Here is a 13,614-nt window from a genome sequence, read left to right as displayed (position 1 = left end):
AGAACACTGACCCAGAAAACTGTCCCACAGCAACATTTTTGTCTCTCCCATCCAGGCAGTACCAGCTGCTTGCTCCCCAGGCACAGTGTGTCCACCTGGGTGTCCCATCACAGACCAGGAGCTCTTTGGACACAAAGACATCTCCTGCTCTGGTTGTACAGAGCTGAGCACAGCTGAGCCTCGACACACTCAGCTGAAACTGCCTTGGCTGCCAGAGTAAGCACCAGCCTCCGTGGCAACTTAATGGCTGATTTTCCATACAAACAATGTTGGTTTTTATTTTAAGCCTCTCTGCAGCCCGAAGCATGAGATTGGTGAGGTGTCTGAACAATTTTCCCCTGGACTGAATCCCTGCAGGATGAGAACTGCAGGGGGTACAACCACAACACCCCTGTATGACCCACAAGGCACAAGGGAGAAGGTTCAACCCCTCAGCCAAGGGCACACCCAGGTGAAGGGGCTGTGCTGTCTTGCCAGGACTGGTTGGGGTAACACAGAGAGAAAATGTAGATATTTGCTTGGGATTTTTTCCCTTTTCTTTTTATTTTCAGGGCTTACTTGTAATGCTGCTTGTCACATCTCTGCAATCTCTTTGTACAGCATTCATCTTCTCACCAGTGATGAAAGGCAGTGCCCTTAAGGACTTTTTTCTGGCCTTTTAATTGAGTTGTTTAAACTGATAAATTCAACTGGGGAAAACTATCTGAGAAGGAGTGATGATTTTATTAAATAAAGAGAGAGCACGAGCATCTCCCAGGCCACAGCCAATTCAGAGGAGCAAATGCTGGGACACTGAACCACTCTCCTCTCCAACTGCATTTCTGCATGGCTGAAGATGGTGAGGAAAGGTAATGGGGCCACCAGCAATGCCTTGAATCAACACCCTAGAGAGATGGAGCACCACTTCTGCATGTTCAGATGGTCTTTTATAAGACAGTCTGGCAAAAGAACAGCCTTTAAAAATTATATTAGATTCATGCATAAATACAGCCTGTAAATGTATGTGATTATGCTAGTGGGTGAAATATCTCTCCCCAAATTTGGGGACTCACTTTCATTGCTGGAGGATGACCCAAGTAGAAAAATGCTGGTCTGTCTTGCAGAAGGGGTTTACAGCTAATAAAGGTTCATCCCACAGGGACAAATTAACAATGAGGAAATCCAAGCTTAGAATACCCTGGTTGGGAACAAATTTTGCTTTAAAAACCTGCTACAGCATCTGCCTGCTACCAGTGAGTGTGCCCCAGGGCCAGGTCCTGCTAAGGGGTTCACAGGCACTACCCACTCCTTCAGACACTATCTTTGGCAGTGGATAGCTGAAATCCAGCTTTTCCAGCCTGTTCTGGCAGGCAGACCTGCTCTGTTCCCTTGGGACAGGCACCAACACTCTCCAACTCAGTCTGAGTTTTAAATAACCCCGAGTGCAAGACCCACATTAGACCCAGGCTCACAGGCCCAAGGCAGCCAGCCTCCTGGGATCCCCCAAATCCCACCTCAAATCCTTATTTTCCCTCTGCTACTTCAGTTCACTTGGTGTTTTCCCCTGGAGACTTTGATCCCTTGTCTTCTTTCCCCTGTATTTCCTCAAGTGTTATTAAGCATTCCAGCAGCTCCCAGATCAGCTTTGCAGGGAAGCACCAGCTCCTGCAGAGCAATTCTACCTTGCTCTAGCAGAGAAAAAAATCCCTCCTGCTCCAGCCAGACCTGACACTCTAAGCAGAGCAACGCTGAAATATTGAAGTACATGAATATCAATCCACCTGATGCAAAGAAATGAATTCCCTGCAGGAGCAGTACACTTCCTTCCTCAGAGAGCTGCTGATTAGCAAGGTTAATTGTGTACCTGCCAGCAGCAGCCAGCGTGGGCTGCAAGGGGCAGGAGCTGAGAGCAGCATCTCGCTGTCCTTGGGTGCCTGGGCACACACCAGCAGCTGCAAGCTCCAGCTCTGCCAGCCTGAATGGGAATTTGACTCAGGCAAGCCAGAAGCAGCTGTGGCTTCATGTACAACCACTGAAAGTCTTCTCCAGTAACACATCTTTCTGCAGGTGTCAGATATTTCTCTCAGGAGCAGAGCAACTGATTTTTCAGCAAAATGTTTTTCCATCGGATAATAATATTTCTTATCCTAATATTTCCAAAGGTGGATTCTGATAGTATCAAAAGCATTTTATCTTAAAAGATACAAAGAAGGCATTTGATCTCTTCAGATGAGGATTTTCTCTTTGAAATTCAAAGTAACATATTTCTTACTTCCATTTACTTTCTATTGTAAACAGATCAAATGTCATTTTGGTCTCAAAATGAGATATCACCCAGCTGTGGCATTTGCACAAAACTGAATCATCACATGGAGAGAAACCAAAAATCAGACTGTGGAATAGAGAAACACATTCCAGGCTCCAGCTCCAGCACCCAGAGCAGGTATTTCATGCTCTGAACACCCCAGAACACACAAATCTGCTGTTGGGCACAAGAGAAAAATCTGGAAAGTTGCAGCCTCTGGGAATGTGGGAATTACAGGGCAAAAGCACAGTGGAGAGAGAGAGAAAGAGCAGGGGAATGACTGCTGTGTTTGGCCTGGGAGCCCTGGAGACCTGAAGGACTTGGCTTTGTCAAGTAGAAGTTGGGTAACTTTACCTAAACAGCTGGAATGTTGCACTGGATCAGTACTGCCATTCAAGATGAAAATCAGCAGCAAGCTCTCCCTTAAAGAAATAAGTAATCCCAGGGCAGAGATCAAATTGGATAATGAATGTCTCATGTGACACTGATAAGGAGCAGGCTGGGGCACAGCTGAGCTTCTCTTAGTCCAAGTCAATCCCATTGCTTTTCTTCTCTGTTTGACATTGACATTTCCTGCAGGGGAGGTGTTGGAGCAGCATCCATAAAGCAGGACTTCTACATGAGCTGGTTCCTGACATTGCTGCAGCGTGTCCCAGGCCCTGAGAGCTGCAGATTAGCTCTGGCATTGCTCATTGCTAGGAGCCCTTCACAGCAGAAACACCAGGAATTTAAAATATGCACCTCAGTCAACTTATCAAAAGCATTCAAGATGTTTAAGTCATTAAGCAGCAATAGAGAGTAAAATTTAAAAAAAGAATCTTGCACATCATTACTATTAACTGCTGTCTGCTGTGCAGTTCTAAGTTTCCAAACAAAATGCTGCACAGCAAAGCCAAGGGAGGTGTGAAAAGTGGAGAGGGGAAGGTCATGGAGAAGGGAAGAGCAGAGCCAGGGTTGGCAAATCAGAAGGAAACCGTCCTTTAATAAAGAAAATTAAAACTCCCTTAAAATATGTTTCTTTCCTGTAAAATTTCAGTTACACTGAAAAATACTCCTTGATTCAGGAGAAAAAGGGGTTCTAAAAAAATTATCCTCAGTTCTTCCAAGGGTGCTTCAAAACTTTGCCACAGCCAAGGTAACTGCACTGTGTTCATAACAACACATGGCAAAAAAGGTGAAATATTATGAAAGCCTTTGAGCAAATAGTCTAGAGTTTAAATTCAAAGCCTGTCCCTGGCACTACACACCCTGTGCCAGTCACTGTCCTTCTCCCCCTTTTTACCCCACAGCAGGAGCCCTGTGTTCCCTGCTCACCCCCTAACTGCAGTGCAACCTCACAGCCCCAGAGAGCTGAAGGGTTAACGAGAACATTTGGGTGTTTATTTTGAGTAGAGCATAAAACCCTGGCAGGCCATAATTGCAGTGTTGATAAGCAGGGAAAGAATATTTGATGTTTCCAACATCACATGACTAATTGGTGCTGGAACAGATGTGTGTGTACTTTGGGGATGCTGCAGCAGGAGGAGAGGGCTCCACGGAGCTGTGCTCCTTCCTCACGTGGTGCACCCCAGCCATGCAACCCTGACACCACTGTGACCTTCCTCTTAGTGCATTGTCAAGCTGAATGGACAGAAAAGTGAAGAAATAAACACCCATTTCCATTCTTTGATTGTCTTCTTGCATTGGGCTTCTCCACAGACACCCCAAAAATGTGTTGATATTTTTCAGTCATTGGGCAAGAGAGCACTCAGAATCCTCAGAGGATGCCCTGGGCTGTGGAGACAAGTTTCTATTGCAGTAAAACACACCCCCATTTTCACATTCAGCACCCCAAATTTTCTGGTTTTGAGCTGAAGATAAAAGCCAGGGTTGTTAGTGGTCCCTATAGCAAAGAGCTCCAGAAACAGCACAAAGCCCAGAGGGTCAGACCCTGGTGGCACTGCCAGCCCTCCTGCACCCCTACAGTGGGCTGGGTCAAGTCAGAGTGGAACTTCATTGCTCCTTTTGCCCTTCAACACTTCTCCTCCCTCGGGATATCTTTCCACACCCATCCAGCTGGGATGTTAAGTGAGTTTAGGTATTTTTTTAGAAAAGAGGTGAATATTTTGTTGCTTTGAGTCTTGTTCTCTTCTCTTTCTCTCTTTGTCTCCCCAGTTTCCCCCCTCCAACTCTCCTTGGGAAAGGTCTCCCCACCCAGCTTTCAGAAGGGATATGAATTTCACAGGCTGCACTATCATACATTGCTTTGGAATCACTTTTTCCTTCTGTAGTCCAGAGGGAATTATGAACTATATTTAAACCAAACTTGGTATGATAAGAGCTTTTAATTACTACATACAATGTGTGCACCAGGGTATGGAGTTTGACTCTTTTTAAATTTCTTTAAGGAAGAATTACCATGTCTGTAACTGCTCATGAGCAAAGAATCCTGACATTCACTGGTGGGAGCCATTTGCCACATGAAATGCAAAGAGAGTGCAAAAAAGAAAGTGTAAGGGATGAGCATCTGACCCAGCCCGAGCTGGGATGGGGCCAGTGAGTTCCCACAAAAAATCCAATATTCACCACAGCACACTTGCTGGTACCAGAGCCTCCCAGCCCTGACCAGAGCCCAGTTCACAGACAGAATTCAGAAGGAGTTTATCATCCTCCTCCCTTTGCAAATGTGAGTCTGTTCACACCATCCCAACCCAGGTGCAGATGGAGTGAATGAGGTCAGCCCTGGAGCACTACCCCAGTGTCACAGACACTTTCTCTAGGACAATCCATTAGCATTTCCATTCCCCTTTCTTCACAAAAACCTTTGGTGTCACACAGGGACAGAGCTCCTCCCTATTCCCAGAGCTGCCCCACAGCTCCCCCAGGACCATCACCTCCCCACAGCAGCTGGACACAGCCAAAACCACCAAACAAAAGGGCATTGACAGACAGCTTGTGACCCACCAATTAACAGGCAGATTTGGCATCACAAGAACCTCTGGAGTGCCTGAGCACCCCCCAGGCTGGCTGGGACATCCCTATCTAGAGCCTTCAGCAGTGCTGATGGCCTCAAACCAAGAACCTAGAGCTACAAAAATTTATTAAGAAATTCATCTGCTGTGATGTGCTGTCAGAAGAACTTCTCCTCTAGCAGCCACAGCAGAGCCCCACAAAGAGCACCAGGTGAAGCTCCCTCAGAGCTCCAAACTCACTTCCCCCTGTCAGACACGTGGTGGGTACCTGAGGAGCACCCCTGGGAGCAGGAAACAAGGCACACGTGGCTGCAAACATCGAAACGTGGGGGTCACGATTTCACCTCTTGCATTTTGCAAAGCTTGGTGTTTTACTGTAATGATGTTTTGGCTACAAACTGCAGAAGAGGGAAATGATTACGGGTTTTGCTATCTCTTAGAATTCAGCACAAGAGCCACAGAGCAGCTGTGGCTGAAATGATGAAGTATTTATATTGCTGTTTTTCCATCACAGGTGTTTCCTAGCACAAAAAAGATTTCCTTGCACTGCAGTAATGTGTAAGTGTACACTGATCAGAGCTACTGGCACCTGATCTCACAGCCAAGGGGAAAAACAACTTGCAGGTCATTTTCTATCTGTATTTTTATAAACTCACCAGAGTTATGTAAGATATTGTTGTATCTATGCCTCATGCAAAGAGTAAGAGGGGTTTATTCCCCAAAAAATGTTACATCATGGTATTTTCACTTGCTGGGAGGTAAATCTGGATGTCTCTACATAGATTTAGGGAGGAAGAAGGAATTTTTACAGTTTCCTTTTGGGAGAGGCAGGGGGAATACATGGTGTGCTGTACTTGACACTTATTTTTTTGCAAGGAAAAAAAGTAATTTTTTGTAGGAACCGTTCTGGAGTAAATCCACTGTGACTGAAGGTGAGATAATTTAGCACTTTATTTAAAATCCACTAATATTGATTTCTGAAGGCTTTTCCTCCCCCAGGGCTGCAAATCAGGTAAAACACTGTCAGGGCCTGGCAGCACACCCCTGCCTTTGGTCAGCATCTCTTCCAGACCTCAGCCAGAGCCCACCAGCCCTGGGGAGACCCCCCTGGACCAGCAGGGCTGGTGTGGGCTGGGAGCTCTCCTGCACCTTCCAGCCAGGCTGTCAGACATTTCTGCAGGTAAGGGGGCATTGACAAAGCAGCTGCTTGTTTGGTTCTGTTCATCCTGACCCATGGCTGTCATGGGTTGGATCCACTTCACTCAGAGGACTGCTGCCAGCTGCTGGGGCTCAGCATGCTCTTTCAGCTGCTTTTTCCTGATTCCTCACCCACAAAATGATGTGTGTGCCCTCAAAGCTAAAGCAGAAACACCTCAGGTGGTGGGGTGGGTGACACTGATGTCCCCAGTGCTGTCTGCTGGTGTGGCTGTGGCCTGAGCTGTGCCTGTGAACTGCTGCAGCCTTGGAGGACCTGGGGTGCCCCAATCTTCCTGTGGTGTTACAGCACAGGGGCCTCTCTGGGCTGTGCCCTCCACAAGGGGCAGGTCTGCCTAAAGCCAGGGATGGACTGGGAACTGGGACAGGTCTGCCTAAAGCCAGGGATGGACTGGGAGCTGGGACAGGTCTGCCTAAAGCCAGGGATGGATTGGGGCAGGAGCAGGTCTGCCTAAAGCCAGGGATGGACTGGGAACTGGGGTAGATCTGCCTAAAGCCAGGGATGGATTGGGGGCAGGAGCAGGTCTGCCTAAAGCCAGGGATGGACATCCCTTGGAGCAGGGGCAGATCTACCCAAAGCCAGAGATTGACATCCCTCAGAGCAGGGGCAGATCTAGCCAGAGCCAGAGAAGGACATCCCTCAGAGCAGGGGCAGATCTAGCCAGAGCCAGAGATGGACATCCCTGTGAGCTGGGGCAGATCTAGCCAGAGCCAGAGAAGGACATCCCTGGGAGCCAGCCTGAGCTAAGGGCAGAGGAACCAAAGAGCTGCTGCTCTCTGCTCATCAAAGCATCTCCAGAACTCTGAGCTCTCAGCTGCCCCAGGCAGGGGCTGGGGATGTGCCCTGAGCACTGCCCTGCTCCCTGCCCTCCCCACTCAGGAGCTCACTGATTCATGTGAGTAGGAGGGAAGGAAAGAGGATGCTGTGGGAGGCTTTTCCTCAGGATTAACCTCTGTCTGAGCAGGCTGATATCAAAGTGAAGCTAGTGGGCAGCAGGGTAGCTAATATCCAAGCCCTGTGGTGGTGGAGGAATAAACTCAGCAAGGAGACACAGATGACTACTGGTAGTGAAAGATTTGGGAATGCTGCTCCTCTAGAAAGAATGCAATGGGAGAGAGTTCTCAAAGCCCAAAAGCCTCTTTGCAGAGTTTGTGCAGCTGTCCAGACAGGAAGCAAAGAGGGCTACAATCATGCTTCTTGGTTCAAGAAGCATGATTGAATATCTAATTGGCATCCCCACTAAAAAAAGCAGAATTCCTCACAGGTTATGAGCCATGGTGGTGTTACTATGGGCTGTTTCCCAGGAGCTGCCTTGGTTGTCCCACCATCTGCTGCCACAGGTCAGGTGGGGGTCAGGCTGAGCTAGCAGCAAGGCTCATCCCTAGTCATGACCTAATTCATTGAAGTTTGTGCAAACTTAAGCTGAAAATTGAGCTCGTGATGGTTTAGAAAAAGCCTAGACTGGAAGCACAAAGCAAGCATCTTGAAAGCAAAATGAGGTTTAACTACAGCTGATGATCCAACTTTCAAGCAGATAAATTACTTTGCAAAAAGACTGGTACAGCCAAGCCCCTTTTCATTTACAGAAAGCTAACTCAATCAGTTCCTATTCTTTTTAGATAGATCTGCTGGGTGTAAATGAATGTGTATCATATGTGGACCATTTATTTCCAAGAACATTGCAGTGAAAGTTTCTTTATGGATTTGCTGCAAAATCCTAAGTAAAGAAAAAAAAAATCAATAGAAAGTATCCACCTTTCTTAAAAAGAAAAGCCATTTTTCACCCCAAAGTTCAATTCATTTTGCTCTGGCACTTACTGACTTTGATTAAGAACCCACCAATATTTGTGCAGGGGCTTTCCTCCAACCTCCCTGGAAGAAGTTTCAAGTCCTGAAGCCACAGGGGTCTCTACAGAATTGGAGAGGCTTTGGTGGGGTGTGGGGAGAAATCACAAAGCTGAAACCCATGTCTGCCAGTGAAGATGAGAGTTGTTTTATGGCTCCTAACTGGGGTGGGGGTGTCCATGGGTGCTGTCTGCATTGCAGCACCAGCTCCAGAGGCTGCACTGCCCCCAGTATGACCAGTACACCTCTGGGATGACAGACTGAGGAAGGTGGAGCAGCCCAGTCCAGCCTGTGGTCACCAGATCCCCCTGAGCTTGCCCACAATGAATCCTATTTGAGGCACTGTCTGAGGCCTGGGGGCTTTGGGGGCCCAGCAGAACTCATCCTTGAAGGGTTGGTGCAGGTCCTGAGGCAATGAGCTCAACGAGGGCCTTGGGAGCAGAGCACCCACTTGGACTCACTCAAACATTTTGCCTTGATTTGGCCAAGGCAAGAGGCCCCAGAGGCTTTGGCAGGATCTGGCACTGAAGCACTGGGCAGCAGGTCTGCTGGTGGAGATCTGAGCATCAGCCACTGGCCCTCTGGGAGGAGGGTGGGTACCAGCAGAGAGCAGGAGGCTCTGCCAGCTCCTTTTTCTCTCTCTCAAGGACCAGCTTGGCTCAAACACCATCATTAGCTAGCAGAGTGGAGGGCTTTCATCACCTGGCAGCTGTAAGGAGGTTGCTGTGCTCACTGGGAAATGAGATCAGACATGGGATGGGTGGGTTTGTGTTTCTGTGAGCTGCTCATCCCCTGCACCTCCAGCAGGCACAGCACAGCCCCTCTCCAGGGCTGGGCCATGAGGGGCAGGACCTTGTACAGAGAGGCAGTGCTCTGTCTGGGGGTGCTGGGGCATCTCTCCAAGGGAAGGGAAGCCAAGAGTGAGAGTACCAAACAGACCCTGTGCTTGCAGTGAGCCTGGGGTTATCCTGTGTCTGTGTACAATGGAAAATGCCAGGCAAATGCAAAGGCACCTGCACCTTCACTCCATCCAAATTCCAGGGATGGCAGATGAAGCAGGTGTCTACACATGCAACATGCTTTGTTCTCTTCTAAAAATGCTTCCTTTTTTTTTTTTTTTTTCCTAAAGAAAGTCACAAATAACTTCAAGCTGAATAAACATTTGGAAAGAAATATTTTGCTTAATTTCTTGAGATTTCCTTGACTTAAAAAAAACCCCACAAACTCATTATTGAAAAGAATACATCTTACCTTTGATAAAGCACTTCTTCATTCTCTTTTGCTGGTGTTAAATAGGAGGACAGAAGAGAAGCACAAAGGAGCAAATGTTTCCTGAGGTAGCACTCAAACCCAATATATGACTTGAGGCACTCTAGACATTGTCTATATGGAAGTCAATTGTCCACAAATAATATCATGTAACTAATTAAACATTGGTCCTCACCTGTTATAAATGAGGATATAATTGTGATTTTTAGTAACAAGTGTCTGCTATCTGATAGTTTTACCTATCTCTGGGGTTGGGGAGGATAGATGTCTCAGATTAATTATCAACCAGCTTGCAGATTAATGTGGGAAAATGTCTAACCTGGCCTTAAAAATGTCTGACTACTTTACATTAATTGGCAGTCAATTAAATTGTGGTAAAAAGTGCCCAGAGTGGACACACTCAGAGGAAAAGAATTCACTCTGTGTGCTGTGTGTGTTAATTTAAAATCACCAGAACAGCCATTTCAAAGCAAAGTCTCTCCCAGTGTGACCCAGGATTAATCTTCATTCTCATTTCAAGGGGGATAAGTGCTCTGCTGTTAAATAAAGCCATTTTTCACTTTACCAAGCTAAAGCAAGAGCTGCGACCTTTCTGTCAGAATATGTATCAGGATTTGGGGTTTTTAAGTGACCAGCCTTTGAAGCTCTCCTCTGGAAACTCCCCATCAGACCTTGTGATGTAACTGGAAAACCTTTACAGAGTGTGGATTTCCCCTCATCCCACACCTTACCTTTAGTAAGGTGAGTTACTCAGGGTAAGGGAGGAAACTCACTTCCCTTTGATGAGAGGGCTCCTGTAAACTGAGCACCAAGAGTTCATTTTTCCCATCTTGCTCAGAAAATCAAGAAGCCCAGCAAATAAAAAGTGTGAAATAAGAATTAAGAGCCAAACAGGGAACTGTATGTATTTTATTGCAAGGACTTTCATAGGGACATTAAGGGTTTTGCTTCATTGCAAATTGTTATTATGAATATATTAATTTCTTTTAGACCATTTTCTTCTTTCTTTACCTCAAAAAAGAGAGGTATTGACAATGCTCTCAGCTATTAGGGAATCACTTTGTGCTGTCTGAAATTAATGTAAATTGAAATCAGAGCTTCAAGTGCTGAGGTGAAATTTGAAGTTTTCTGTGATCTGAAGAAAAGCAAGCTGAACAATCTCAAGGATACTCATCAAAATGGGCCATTTTATCTGCATGGCTTTTTCTATTTTCAGAAGGCAGCAGAGGTGAGATTATCACAGCAGTTAAGAGAAGAAACAGAAGTTTCATTGAGCTGGCACATCTAGATCAATTAAATCTGGTTGTGAGATGTAAATGAATAAAGAGGACAGCAGAGATGCAGGGGGGGAAGTTGTTTCTCTCCTTCCTGCCCCTGAATCCCCATCTCCTGCTTTGACAGGCAGTCAGGCTAAAGGGCCACGAGAATCACAGAATGCTGTGGGTTAGAAGGGACCTTAAAGATCATTTAGTAGCAATCCCTCAACCATGGCACCCACTAAGCCAGGCTGCTCAGGGCCCTGTTCAGCCTGGCCTTGAACACTGGGGTGCCATGCTTGTTCCTTGTGGCAGCTCACAGCGTCTGTCCTGCAGGAAAAGCCCTGCTTGTGTCCATGTTTTCTGCTGTGGTCACACCAGACCATGCTGGAATGTCCAAAGCACGTCCTTCAATGTGCAGCAAAGAGGTTCATAAATAAGATTGAGATTCCTCTCCAGGAGCAGCACAGGCAAGCTCCATCACACTTAGATATTTCTCTTTTAATTGATGCTCATAGGTTAGTTCTGCTCTGGAGCAGCCTGCCTCACCTGCATGGAGCAGCTGCTGGCAGCCCTTGAAAACCCTCTGGCAGAGCAGCACGAGCTGCACTCCTTCTTCCAGATGCTTACTGGATCCAAGGAAGCAAAAAATATAAATTAAAAGGTCACTTTTCCACATGGTCAACTGCTATCCTTGCCAAAAGGGTCTTCTATCAACTCAGATGGGGAAAATGGACAGAGGAGGTGAAGTGTAGAGCTCCAAGGGGAAATACTCCTCACTTTCAAAGAGCAGGTTTCTGTCTGCCTCTCTTTCCCACATGCAGAATTAATTCAAATGTACCACGTGGTGGTAAAACACAATAGTGTAAAAAACAGTCAGCAGTTTAAATAGTGCAAATGTAATATAAGCTTTGGGGACAGAGGAAAATATGTAGCAGTCTGACTTTTCAGAGTAGAAAACAGACCTTTCCGGAGGATAATCTCCATTAGATTGAGGAGGGATGTTAGAGCAAATTGCCAGTGCTAAGCAATTTTCTGATCTAAGGCATAGGAGGTTTATAACAGCCCCATGTGCTTTGGTTTAGATCATTTAGTCTGTTTTGCTAGCAAATATCACCATGTGCTGAGCAGCTAATTTTCAGCAAACCTTGGTAGAGCCATCAGGGAACCAGGTTTGTTCTTTGCTTTAACTTCATCGAAACACTTCCATTCTTTTTTTTTTTTTTTTTTTTTCCCTTGACTGAAGCACTGCAAAGACTCTGATGCCAATCTGAAGAAACAGTCCTGCACAGCAAACACAAGCTCCAGTCCCTGAAAGCTGCCTTGCCCTGTCCCAGGTCCCCTTTGGCAGGTGCTTTCATGGAGCCATGATGACACTTCAATCATTTCCAGCTCCCATGGTGCCTCCTCAGCATCTACATCAGTTCCTTGATATACAGAGCTTGCAGAATAAGCCCAGCATTATTATGCCCTGGCTTTCCAACCTGCAGCTTCACAGCCAGTTATCCTTTGCTCCCATGTGCTGTAATTTGCCTGGTGTTAATTTCTGGGCTCCAGCCCAGCTCCTGGGGAAAGTCCACTGCTTGCCAAGGTCACTCCAGCCCTCAGCATCCAGCACGGAGGAAAAAAGGAGGAAAGGCTCACTTTTCTGTGGATGTAACCACATTTCTGACACATCCAAGTTATTCCTTTGATTGGAACAGGGCAATCAACCCAGCTGTGCTGTGCTGTGTCTGTTGTTCCAGGAGAGCCTCCTCCTGCAATATTTCAGAGAGCCTGTGACAATCAGTGATGCATCCCAAATCCCTGGGCTCTGGCTCCTGCCCACAATCCCACCCAGCCCCTGTGAACCTGGCTCACTTGGAAGAATTCAGATAAACAACAGGGCATGGCTGTGCTGGGCCTAATTGATAGTAATGTTAAAAGACTGATTGTCATTTGAATGCTAATTAAGGAAGAGAGTTATTGATTTTAATGGGAGGCAGAGCAGGCTTTTGCCCATCCACTACATAATGAGAAAGTACTGGGGTTGCTGTCAGTGCTGGGGAAACAAGCACAATAATAATGTGCTGAGAAAAATGCAGCTTCCTCTGGATAAACCTTTAACAGCTGCAAGAATGGCACCAGAGAAGAAAGGATTTTCTGTTCCCAGCCCTGGGAAGTTAACTCATTTATTTCTGTATATTTTACCATAGTTATAACAACACTAACAAACCCCAATAAACACAAATACGGATGTTATGAGGCCACCCACTAGTAAGCTATATGGGCAACTGGAGCTTTCAAGATGCTTACGTAAAATGTCATCCTGTGCCCACTCAGAACATTCAAATTTCTCAATTTTTAGTACAAAATTTTGATTTCAAAATTCTTTACTTTTAGTAGATTTAGCGTGAGCTGAGGTTAACACACAGTCCATGATTTCAGGGAAATTTAGAGAGAACATTATTTTACAGTGACATTTGGAATTAAGTATTTGGTTTACAAATGTCCTTCCCCAAAATTCAACACCGTAAGATTTTTCCTGTCATTTTAACTTCTAACAATTCATCTTTGATTTATTGCTCCCTTTTTTAATAGCAGTGGGGGAGAGGAATGGGACATTCAAATTCCACTCCAACAAGGTCCTCACAAATAAATAAGAGCTCAAAAATCCATAAAATTTGCCTTTCAGCTACAAAATCCATGTCCCATGCCAAGAATTACCACAACAATAAAAACTTCTCCATCTTTATTGCCACAGAGCATATGATTCATTGCAAAACTTCCCAGGAATATTTGTATTTATGCACA

The sequence above is a fragment of the Haemorhous mexicanus genome, chromosome 10 (assembly GCF_027477595.1).
Source record: "Haemorhous mexicanus isolate bHaeMex1 chromosome 10, bHaeMex1.pri, whole genome shotgun sequence".
NCBI classification, from domain to species: Eukaryota; Metazoa; Chordata; class Aves; order Passeriformes; family Fringillidae; genus Haemorhous; species Haemorhous mexicanus.
The sequence above is the reverse complement of the archived record's forward strand: the minus strand, read 5'-3'. Positions refer to the sequence as shown.